We start from the raw sequence: 12,770 nt of genomic DNA on the forward strand, positions 1-12,770 counted from the left end.
AATTAAACAATCAATTGCTAAGTCCCTGGCAACGATGCCAACATCTTGTTGGTTCTCCAAGTACATGCAAGTATACGTGGCCGTAAAATAATAAAGTGACTCAAAAGTCAGATGTCGAACCCACACGGGCTTAGAGTAATTGTTAACTAAGCTAACTAAAATTAATTAATTGTCCAAGATAATCAAAAGTGATAGTTTTTCTACTAAGACTACTATTTCTAAAATTAAACAAGTAATCAAATAAATTTACAAGAGCGTAAGAGGTTATGGTTTGATTTAAATCAGAGGAGATAAAAATTCCAGGATTCTGGTGGGTTCATCAATTCTATTGAGTTCGTAACTACACCTGTTAATCAAAATTATCTATGGTTGCTAGCTGACCGAATCATTTAAACAAATAGATCATTTTCACAATACTATCCGTCTATCCAAAACATATCAATATCCTCTAGTATTGAATTTATCATGAACGAATATAATACGATATTCAACTAAGCAATACTATTAGGTATACTCCTATTCTAACCGTAAATTTCTTTCCCAAGCCATGGGTTCAGAAACAAGCTCTCTCTCTAATTTACTCTAATCTAAACATGATTTTTCCAAGCATAGCAAAGATAGCCGTGTAAATTGGTGGCCACACAATTCGCAAGTTAAAACAAAAATTAGAGTAACAACCAAAGATCATTATTCGTATTAATGAATATATAATTAAAAACGTCAATATTCGTAACAACCACAACCCTAGAAAATTGAGTGCTTAGCCACTCATAATTATAGTAACAATCATCCAAGGGTTTTGCATGAATAAATTACAATAAAAAAAGGATGAAAAAATAAAGAACTCGATATTTTTCGCCTCCAAAATTGCTCCACACGTTGATCTTGCCTCGAAATAATGTCCAACCCTCCCAAGAAGTAGGTTTAGAATACCTTTTATAGATGTTGGGGGTATGAAGGGATGAAATAATCCACTCCTAGTCGAGATAGGATAAAGTTTGCGGTAGGGTTCTAGGGGGGCGCCTGGCGCTAAGTTGGGCGCCCAAAATATTGAGGTGCTATAATTAGCGTTGTGGGAGGTGCCTGGCACGAAGCTTGGCACCCAATATTTCTCATTTTTGTGCTCTATTGCGTTTTGCATATTGGGAGGGGCCTGGCTCCAAGCTGGACGCCAATATCATACTCCCTCCCAATTCTTCTGTTTTGGCTTTAATTCATGTTGTAATGACCCGGCCATTCGTTTTTCTTTCTGGATCTCCATTCCCGTATTTAAGACTTCTCGTATGTGATTTTACTGTTATGACTTACGGGGATGGTTGATTTAGTTTTGAAAAGGTTCGGGTTGAATTTGAAATACTTAGTTCCATAATAGTGACCTAAGGTGGCCAAATTTGACTTGAGTAAACAACTTCAGAACCAGGATTCGAAGGTTCTAATAAGTTTGTATGATGATTTTGGACTTGGGCGTATGTTCGAATCGAGTTTCGGGTGGTCCGGAAGCGTTTCGGCGCTTCTTGTTGAAAGTTAGTTTTTTGAAGGTTTTAGAATTTTCTAAGTTTGACTAGAAGTGGACTTTAGTGTTATCGATGTCTGTTTGGGATTCTGAGCCTTGGAATAGGTTCGCATTATGATTTAGGACTTGTGCGTAAAATTTGGCATTATTCTGAGTTGTCTAAGTATGTTTCGTCGCGTCCGGAGTTGGTTGAAATGGGTTTGAAGCTTAGAAGTTGATTAATTTTGTTTTGCGGTACGATTCGTAGTTATGGTGTGATTTTCTATGTTCTGAGGCTTCGAGTAAGTCCGTAGTATATTTATGGACATGTTAGTACATTTGAACGGGGTCCCGGGTGGCTCGGGTGTGTTTTGGACCAGACGGAGCAAGTTAGAGTTGGCTGAAAAGAGCTGGTATGCTATTGTGCTTCGCGATCGTGAAGGTAGTCCCGTGATCGCGAAGAAGCTTGGAGGGAGGCCTGGCATTTTACTATTTGCGAGCGCGAAGAAGTCCACATGAATGCGTGGGAGGATCTAGTCCTTCTTCGCGAACGCGAAGACCACGTAGACAACGCGAAGAAGGGAGGTGTTGAGCTAGGCTAGAAGGCAGATGACCTTCGCGAACGCGATAGTGTCATCGCGAATGTGGAAGGGCTGGGAGTTGGTTCATCACGATCGCGAACGAGTAGGGTGAATTTGGGTAGCTGGTCCGTTAGCCTTCGCGATCGCGAAGCCTTTTCCGTGGTCGCCAAGAAGGGGGGGCCTGGGCAGACTTGAATTTCTTACAGGACTTAGATCTCTTTTCTCTCATTTCCACTTGGGTTGGCCGAATTTGGGGAGCTATTTTGAGGGGATTTTCATCAAGTAATAAAAGGTAAGTGAATTCTACCCACTTTTGAGTTAAATACATGGAATTGTGGGAAGATTTAACATGGAATTAGTATAAACTTGTGGGATTTTATTGGAAATCTAGGTTTTGGTAAAAATAGAATTTGACCACGAAATTAATTATGGAATTGGGAATAAATTATATATTTGAATTAGTAATATCATAGGTAACGTTTATCTTTGAAAATTTTCGGAATCGGGGTGGGCCCAGGAGTGTATTTTATGGACTTTCTGAATTTGTTGGTAAATTAGTTTAATAGTTAAATTATAAACGTTTGAGCATATATTGATTAGTTTGTACGACTTTTGACTAGTTTAGGATTTCTCGGCATCGTTTGGGGATTACTAGTGATGTTAAGAACCCAATAGTGAGCTTGGAAGCAAGGTAAGTCTCTTGCCTAATCTTGTAAGATGGAATTATCCCCTTGGGTGTATTAATGATGTGTGCTAATTATTATGGGAGCTACATACGCACGAGGTGACGGGAGTCCGTACGCAACTATATTCTTGTTATGTCTGGATAGACTTAGATTCACATCATGCCTTAAATGTGTTGTTGTATTTACCTTGTATATTGATTTTCCTTAAGTTATGACTGGGATTGAGTCTAGAATAAAATACTGACTGATCTCTTACTTAAGAAATTTTTGGAATAATTGATGAACAATAAATCCGTGTCTTCTCAACTCGCATGTATTTTCGTGAGGGAAATAGTTTCTCCATTCTAATGGGATCGGGTCTTTCGCCTTGATAGTATGGAAATATTATTCTTTAGGGATCAGGTTGCTTGCCTCGGCAGTATGGTAACACTATTCTTATGGGATCGGGTTGTTCGCCTCCGTAATATTGTGTATCACTATTAGGATCGGGTCGTTCGCCTCGACAGACTCGTGCGTAATACCTAATATTTGATTGGTATTGATATCAGTTGAGTCCGTGCCACCAACGCCGGTTATCACATTTAGTAATTTCATATTGATCCATGTTTGAAAGTTTATTATTAGAGTTTATCTGTTTCGTTGATATTTGTTGTACTTCATATATGTCTACCTTATGCACATTATTATTTTACCACTAGTAAGTGTCAAGTCGATCCCTCTTCACTACTTATTCGAGGTTAGGCTAGATAATTACTGTGTACACATTGATTTACGTACTCATACTACACTTCTGCACTGATTGTACAGGTACCGAGACAGGTACTTCTAGTGGTCACAGGGCGTGTAGATGCATTGCACGGAAAATTAGTGGTGAGCTGCCTTCTATGCTCTTATTTGCAGCACCCGGAGTCTCCCTCTACCTTATTTACTGTTTCTGTCTATTTCATTTGAAATGATAGCTATAGTAGTTTTGTATAATCCTTAGATTGCTCATGTACTTGTGGCATTAGGTTTTGGGGCTACTAGTGGTTATCCACCATCGTACTTGTTATTACTATCACTTTGATTTATGTATTATTCACACTTGGTATTTTTGGGAAAGAAGTATGTATTTGTTTCATGCGATTTCACTTTTAATCGGAATATTTAAGGAAATTTTTGTTTTTAAAAGTTAAAAAGGAATAATTAAGTTGGAGGTTCATGTATTGGCTTGCCTAACGATAGCGTTGGGCGCCATCATGACCTATTATAGGTTTTGGGCCGTGACAGCTTGGTACCAGAGCTCTAGGTTCACATTGGTTTGACACGTCATGAGTAGTCCTAGTAGAGTCTTGCGGGTCGGTGCAGAGATATCCGTACTTATCTTCGAGAGGCTATAGGGTGTTAAGAAACTTCTCTATCTTCATCTCCTATCGTGCAGTTGATGTTGTGCTAAGTACCTTTGTATTATTCTCTCAAAGATGGTGAGAATGCGTGCTACAGTTGTACCCGGCGGTAGAGGGGCTGCTCCCCAGGTTATCAGAGGCTGAGGCCGAGGGAGGGCCATGGCTCATATGAGAGGACGAAGACATCCTAGAGTTACTCTAGCAGTACCACCAATGGATCCAGTGGAGGATCATATCATTGAGGAGCAAGATGAGGTTCTTGTAGCTGAGCCGACGCCAATAGATTTTATGACTACACCGGGCTTTTAGGAGGTCATGGGTCGTATGCTGTGGTTCATGACTCAGGCAAGGATATATTCGGCAGATCTAGCCATATCTTAGGCAGGGGGAAGAACAAACCCTTACCGCTCAGGCTCCAGGGCATGTTGTTTCCATTTATCAGACCCCAGGTGCACTACTTGCGGGCGGCCCCCAGCCAGTTGTAGTGGTTATACCCAAGCCCAGACCAGTCGCAACTGTTGAGCAGCAAAAATGGCTAGACAGATGGACTAGGCTTCATCCTCCTGTCTTTGGGGGTGAGCGGTCAGAAGACCCATAAGATTTCATTGATCGATACAAGGAGAGGATGTGAATATTGGAGTCCAACGCGGTGGACTTCACCACATTTCTGCTTGAGGGCAAGGCCTGCAGATGGTGGCAGGCTTACCTCCAGAGCAGGCCAGCAGGTTCACCTCCCTTTACTTGGTATCAATCTATGCATCTATTCTTAGAGAAGTACATACCACCTTCGGAGAGAGAGGAGCTTCGGGGTCAGTTTGAGCGGCTTCGTCAGGGTCATATGTCTGTGACCGACTACGAGGCGAGATTCACTAAATTGTCTCATCATGCATCTATTAGACTCCCCACTGATGTAGAGAGGGTGCAGAGATTTATTGCATGTCTTTACCCTGAGATTCAGGTTTCTATGGCCCGTGAGGTAAAGATGGGGACTCTAATCTTTCAGGTTGTGGAGATAGCTCGGAGGATTGAGCGTATCTGCAACCACAATAGAGAGTTTGTGCCGAGGGATAAGCGGCCTCGGCATTTTGGTTGATTCAGTGGCGCCCCATCTAATGGCAGAGGTCAGTTCATGAGGGGCCAGTCTAGCAGGCCCATGTATTCAGCACCACCACCTACTCGGAGTGCCCCATCACGACCCTACTTTAGTGCTATTCCAGAGATTACTTACTGTCTGCCAACTATTCAGGGTTCCTCCAATGGGTATTCAGGCTATCAAGGTCTGACTTTGAGTCAGCAGTTCACCACTCAGAAGGGTTGTTTCAAGTGTGGGGAGTTGGGTCATGTGAAGAGGTTTTGTCCTAGAGTTCGGGACAAGGTAGTGCAGCAGGACCATTGGCCCATGATTATCGCACCGCCCGCCCGCCTGGCCTGAGGCGGAGGGCAGGTGGGTAGGGGTTGCCCTAGAAGTGGAGGCCACTCATGTGGCACTCCGGCTAGATTCTATGCTTTCCCAGCCAGGATGGAAGCAGTCGCCTCTAATGTAGTGATCAGAGATACTATTTCTGTCTGTCGTAGGGATGATTCGATATAATTTGATCTAGGGTCTACATATTCCTATGCCTCTTCTCAATTTTCTCCTTATCTAGATGTATCTCGTGAGTCCCTGGGTGTTCATGTATATGTGTCCATGTCGGTTGGTGATTTTGTTGTTGTGGATTCAGGTATACCGGTCCTATGTAGTGACTTTTGTGGTTATGAGACCAGAGCGGATCTTCTAATCCTCGATATGGTTGATTTCGAGGTTATCATGGACTGGTTGTATCCATACCATGCCATTCTTTATTGCCATGCTAAGACCGTTACCTTGGCGATGCCTGAGTTGCCCAAATTAGAGTGGAGGGGTTCAGCTATTGGTACTTCTAGTCGGGTTATTTCTCTATTGAAGGCTCGACATATGGTCGAGAAGGGTTATTTGGCCTATTTGGCCTTTGTTAGGGATACTACTGCAGAGACTCCCATGATAGATTTAATGAGGGTGGTACGGGAGTTTTCTGATGTATTTCTTGCTGATCTACCAGGTATGCCACCAGATCAGGATATCAATTTTGACATTGATTTGGTACCAGGCACCCAGCCTATCTCTACTTCTCGTTATCGCATAGCTCCAAAAGAGCTGAGGAAGTTGAAGGAGCAGCTTCAGGAGTTACTTGAGAAGGGCTTCGTCAGGCCAAGCTTGTCGCCTTGTGGCGCACATGTGTTATTTGTGAAGAAGAAGGATGTGATAATGCGGATGTGCATTGATTACCGCTAGTTGAATAAAGTCAACATCAAGAAGAAGTACCTATTGTCGTGCATTGATGATCTGTTTGATCAGCTACAAGGAGCTAGAGTGTTTTCAAAGATCGGCTTGAAATCTAGAAACCATCAGCTGAAGATTCGTGCTTCGGATATTCCGAAAATGGCTCTCTGAACCAGATATGGGCACTATGAGTTTCTAGTGATGTCCTTCGGCCTGGCTAATGCCCCGGCAGCATTTATGGATTTAATGCATCGGGTGTTTAGACCATATCTAGACTCTGTTGTCATTGTCTTCATTGATGACTTATTGATCTACTCGCATAGTATGGTGGAGCACGATCAACATTTGAGGTTAGTGCTTCAGACCTTGTAGGAAAAAAACAATATGCTAAGTTCTCTTATTCTGTGGCTTTCTTGGGGCTTGTTGTATCAGGTAAGGGTATCAAGGTGGATCCCAGGAAGATCGAGGCAGTTCAGAGTTAGCCTCGTCCTACCACAGCGACCGAGATCAAGAGTTTCTTGGGGTAAGCAAGTTACTATCATCAGTTTGTGGAGGGCTTCTCGTCTATTGCAGCTCATTTGACTAGATTGACCCTGAAGAGTGCTCCATCCAGGTGGTCTAATAATTGCAAGGCGAGCTTTCAGAAGCTCAAGACTGCTTTGACTACAACATCGGTGTTAGTGTTGCCCTCCGGATCAGTAATATATACTGTGTATTGTGACGATTCACACGTTGGCTTGGGTTGTGTATTAATGCAGGAGGGGTGAGTTATTGCATATGCTTCACATCAGCTGAAGCCCTATGAGAAGGATTATCATGTGCATGATTTGGAGTCGGTCGCGATAGTTCATGCCCTCAAGATCTGGAGGCATTATTTTCATGGGGTGTCCTGCGAGGTTTACACTCATCATCACAGTTTCCATCATTTATTTAAGTAGAGGGATATTAAACTGAGGTAGCGCAAGTGGCTTGAGTAACTGAAGGATTATGATATCAACATCCTCTATCACCCAGAAAAGGCGAATGTGGTCACGGATACCTTGAGAAAAAAAGCCGAGAGAATGGGTAGTTTGGCATTCATTCAGCGAAGGAGAGTCCATTGGTTTTGGACATCCAGTCCTTAGCCAACCGACTTATGAGGTTGGATATTTCTGAGCCTAGTCGAGTTATTGCATGTGTTGTGGATTAGTCATCTTTATTCGAGTGGATCAAGGCTCTTTAGTATGATGATCCGCACTTGCTGGTCCTTAGAGAGATGGTGCTACGGGGTGATTCTAAGGAGGTTAATATTAGAATGATAGTATTCTGCGACTCTAGGGTCGCTTATATGTTCCTACTATTGATGGGCTGAGGGAGACGATTCTAGAAGAGGCACACAATTCGCGGTATTCTATTCATCCAGGTGCTACAAAGATTTATTGTGACATGAGACAACATTACTGGTGGCGGAAGATGAAGAAGGATACAATAGAGTTTGTGGCTAGATGTCTAAATAGCCAGAAGGTTAAGTATGAGCACCAGAGGCTAGGTGGTTTACTTCAGCAGATGGTTATACCGGAGTGGAAGTGGAAGCACATCACTATGGACTTCGTAGTTGGGTTTCCGTGAATGTTGGGGAAATTTGATGTCGTTTGGGTCATTGTCGATAGACTGACCAAGTCTATGCACTTTATTCCGGTAGTGACTACATACTCTTCAGAGAGGTTGGCCCAGATTTACATTTAGGAGATCATCCGGTTGAATGGTGATCCTATTTCCATCATCTCAGATAGAGGCTCTTAGTTCACTTCTCATTTCTGGAGAGCTATACGGAGTGAGTTGTGTACCTAAGTAGAGCTCAGAACGGCCTTTCATCCGTAGACCGACAGACATTTGGAGCGGACAGTTCATATTTTGGAGGATACGCTCAGAGCATATGTGATTGACTTCGGAGGGCAGTGGGATCGATTCTTACCTTTGGGTGAGCTTGCTTATAACAACAATTATCAGTCTAGCATCGAGATGGCTCCATTTGAGGCCTTGTATGGTTGGCAATGTCGTTCCCCCATCAGTTGGTTTGAGCCCGGCGAGGCTAGGTTATACGGTACTGATTTGGTAAAGGATGCCTTTGACAAGGTAAAATTGATTTAGGAGCGACTTCGCACATCTCATTCCAGACAGAAGAGTTACGTGGATTAGAAATCGCGTGATTTATTATTTATGGTAGGCGAGAAGGTCCTCTTGAAAGTCACGCCGATGAAGGGTATCATGAGGTTCGGAAAGAGGGCTAAGCTGAGTCTGATATTCATTGGTCCATTTGATGTGTTAGAGCGAGTGGGAGAGGTTGCTTAGAAGCTTGCTTTGCCTCCCAGTCTATCGGGAGTTCATCCGGTATTCCATGTGTCTATGCTCCGGAGGCACCATGCTGACAGGTCACATGTGTTAGATTACAGTACAGTGCAGCTTGATGAGAGCTTGGGTTATAAGGAGGAGCCAGTTGCCATTGTTGACATGCAGGTTCGCAAGTTGAAGTCAAAGAAAATTTCAGCGGTGAAGGTCCAATGGAGGGGTCAATCAGTCGAGGAGGCGACTTGGGAGACCAAGGAGGACATTTGGAGATGATATCCACGCTTATTCGGAACTCCAGGTATGATTCTAGACCCGTTCTAGGACGAATATTTGTTTAAGAGGTGGAAAATATAACGACCCGACCAATCGTTTTGCTTTCTAGATCCACATTCCCCTATTAAAGACTTCATGTATGTTCGTTTACTATTTTATAACATGCGGGGATGGTTGGTTTGGTTTTGGAAGAATTCAGGTTGAATTCGGAACACTTAGTTCCATAATAGTGGCCTAAGGTGGCAAAGAGAGTTGAGTAAACGACCTCGGAACTAGGATAAGGTTCCAATAGGTTCGTATGATGATTTTTGACTTTGGCGTATGATTAGATTGAGTTTCGGGTTGTCCGAAAGTGTTTTGACTCTTATTGTTGAAAGTTGGCATTTTGAAGGTTTTAGAATTTCGTAAGTTTGACTAAAAGTGAACTTTTGTGTTATCAATGTCCGTTTGTGATTTCGAGACTCGGAATAGGTTTGTATTGTGATTTAAGACTTGTGCGTAACATTTGGCGTCATTCCAAGTTGTCTAACTATGTTTCATCGCGTTCAAAGTTGGTTGAAATGGGCTTGAAGCTTAGAAGTTGATTAATTTGATTTTTAGGTGTGATTCGTAGTTCTGGTGTTTTATTGTGCGTTACAAGGATTCGAGTATGTTCATAGACCTATTGGTACATTTGGACGGGGTCCGAGGTGGCTCGGGTATTATTCGGACCACCCGGAGCAAGTTAAAGTTGGCTGAAAGTAATTGGTGTGTTGGTGTGCTTCACGATCGCAAAGGCAGTCTCTTGATCGCGAAGAAGCTTAGAGGGAGTCCTAAGATTTTACTCTTTGCGAATGCGAAGAGGTCCACGCGAATGCGAAGACCACGTCGCGAACGCGAAGAAGGGAGGTATTGAGCTGGGCTGGAAGGCAGATGGCCTTCGCGAACGCGATAGTGCATCGCGAATGCGAAAGGGCTGGGGAGTTGGTTCATCGCAAACGCGAACTTGTGATCGCGAATGCGAAGAGTGAATTTGGCCAACTGGGTAGCTAGCCTTGGCGATCGCAAAGAAGGGGACCTGGGCAGACTTGAATTTATTACGGGACTTAGCTCTCTTTTCTCTAATTTCCACTTGGATTGGCCGAATTTTGGAAGCTATTTTGAGGGGATTTTCATCAATAAATACAAGGTAAGTGAATTTTACCCACTTTTGAGTTAAATACATGAAATTTTGGGTAGATTTAACACGGAATTAGTCCCCAGATTACTTAATGTGAACTAAGATACAAATTTAAATTAAAGATATTTCAATTATATGCTATTTTTAGTGCTAACACATTTAAGGACATTTTAATAATTTAAATATATCCAAACATTTACTAGCTGTTTATTCATAAATTCAACATCAGATCTTAAAAAAATGCTTTCGGCACTTTAGATGCAGTCAATTCAAAATGTAGCTTAGTATTGTGGAGTGTTCTAAATTTCTTGGGATGCGAGTCGTGTTACGAGTTGTAATTTGTTATGAGGGAATATATTCCTTTTTGAATTATTTTATTAAATTTATAATTGTGTCAGTCGATATCTATAAGCTTACAATTAGTTGTGTTAGTAATTAAACTAATCCCTAATAAAGTAACTCGTTTCATACGTATGAGTCCCTCTCCCCAGACTTTTTAAAACACATTTTTCTGTTTGATTTTGCAAGTTGGAATAGAGAAATTTTGTCTTGTTGTCTGCCACTATGCCATAGTTTTCATTCAAAATAATTGGAACCTGTTGCGTTGGTGTTAAATTATTTATGATGTTTGTCAGATTTCCGCAACATGCAATACATTGAGGTGAATAAAACCACACATTTAGGGAAGGACACTAATTTATAAATTTTGGATAAACATTTCACTACTGGCCATATAATAAAAAATTCAATAAGCATGCAACACTTATCTAGATAAAAGTGTATAATTTGAGTTGTGAAGACATGAGAATATGTGTGTTTGTTGAATTGATGTGATTTTTATTGACTTATCTGTTTAAGGAAAACGGTAAAAAATTTATGTTCAAAAATATATTACCCAACAGGAAAGCGCTGACCATGGAATTAAATTTATAATTGTTTCAGTATATATTTACAAGCTTACAATTGGGCATCTTAGTAATTAAACTAATCCCTAATAAATTATCCCACTCATAAGTATGAGTCTCTCTCCCCAGACTTTTACAACATACTGTATATCTTTGTTCGGTTTTGCAAGTTGGAATATAAAATTTATGTCTTGTTTTCTGCCACTATGCCATTGTTTTCATTCAAATTATTGCAATTAGGTTGCTATTGCGTCAGTGTTAAATTTTTTATGATGTTTGTCGTATTTCCGCAACTTTCAATACATTAAGGTGAGTAAAACCACACATTTAGTGAAAAGGAAGGAGACTAATTTATAAATTTTTGATAAACAATTTACTACTGACCGAGTAATCAAAAGTTCAAAAAACATGCAACACTTATCTGGCCAAATGTCACAACCCAAAAAAAATCTCAACAAGTCGTGATGGTACCTAACTCACCTGCTAAGTAAGCTAAACAATATAAGTTAAAGAAATCAACAATATATATAATAAAAAATGCAACCAAATCCAATACAACTATCCCAAGAACTAGTAGTACAAGTATGAGGCACTATGATTGAATTTAAAAAGCAGATATAAAGAATATATACAATGGGTGTGTTTGGTATGAAGGAAAATATTTTTCAATTTTTCCATGTTTGGTTGGCTTAAATTTTTGGAAACATTTTTCTCATGAACTCATTTTCTTCCAACTGGAGGAAAAGAAAAAATATTTTTCAAAACTCTTTTTCAACATTCCCTATCCCCACCAACCCTCACCAACCCACCCCCACACCCCAATTGGGGGAAGGGTATGAGAGAATAGTAGCATAAAAAATAATTTTCTTAAAAAATAATTTTTTATTCTCTAACCATACACTAAACAATATTTTTCGAAAATAGTTTTTCAATCCATGAAACTATTTTGTGGGAAAATATTTTCCTTCATATCAAACACACTCAATATTTGTTTGAAATTTACATAAATAGAATTTGAAATCCTAAACTATTATGAGCAAGAGATAGCCTGAATGTGGGACAAGGGTACGTCTTCAAGGCAAGGCAAGGCTTCCACATCTACTCGGCTCCAAAATCTGCACGCAATGTACAGAAGTGTAGTATGAGTACAATCGACCCCATGTACTCAGTAAATATCTTGACTAACCTCGGTGAAGTAGTGATGATGTAACGACCCGACCGGTCGTTTTGAGTTCTAGCGCGTCGTTCGGCGGTTTGAGGCGATGAGCAGTTTCACTTCAGGTATTATGACTTATACGCGTGGTCTGAATTGAATTTTGGGAAGTTCGGAGTTGATTTGGAAAGAGAATTCTCATTTCGAAAGTTTTAAGTTGGAAGAATTGAGCAATGTTTAACTTTTGAGTAAACAACCTCGGAATCGAGATTTGAAAGTTCCAATAGGTTCATATGATTATTTCGGACTTGAACGTATGTCCGGATCGAATTTTGGGTGATCTGGGAGTATTTCGGTGCTTATTATGGAAAGTTGGTATTTTTGAAGAATTTCATAAATTTGGGTTGAAGTGCATTTTAATATTTTCGATATCCGTTTGGGATTTCGAGTCTGGGAATAGCTCTGTATCGTAATTTTGGTATTGGGAGCGCGTCCAGAAGTTGTTTGAT

This window comes from Nicotiana tomentosiformis, chromosome 12, assembly GCF_000390325.3.
Source record: "Nicotiana tomentosiformis chromosome 12, ASM39032v3, whole genome shotgun sequence".
In the NCBI taxonomy this organism is placed as follows: Eukaryota; Viridiplantae; Streptophyta; class Magnoliopsida; order Solanales; family Solanaceae; genus Nicotiana; species Nicotiana tomentosiformis.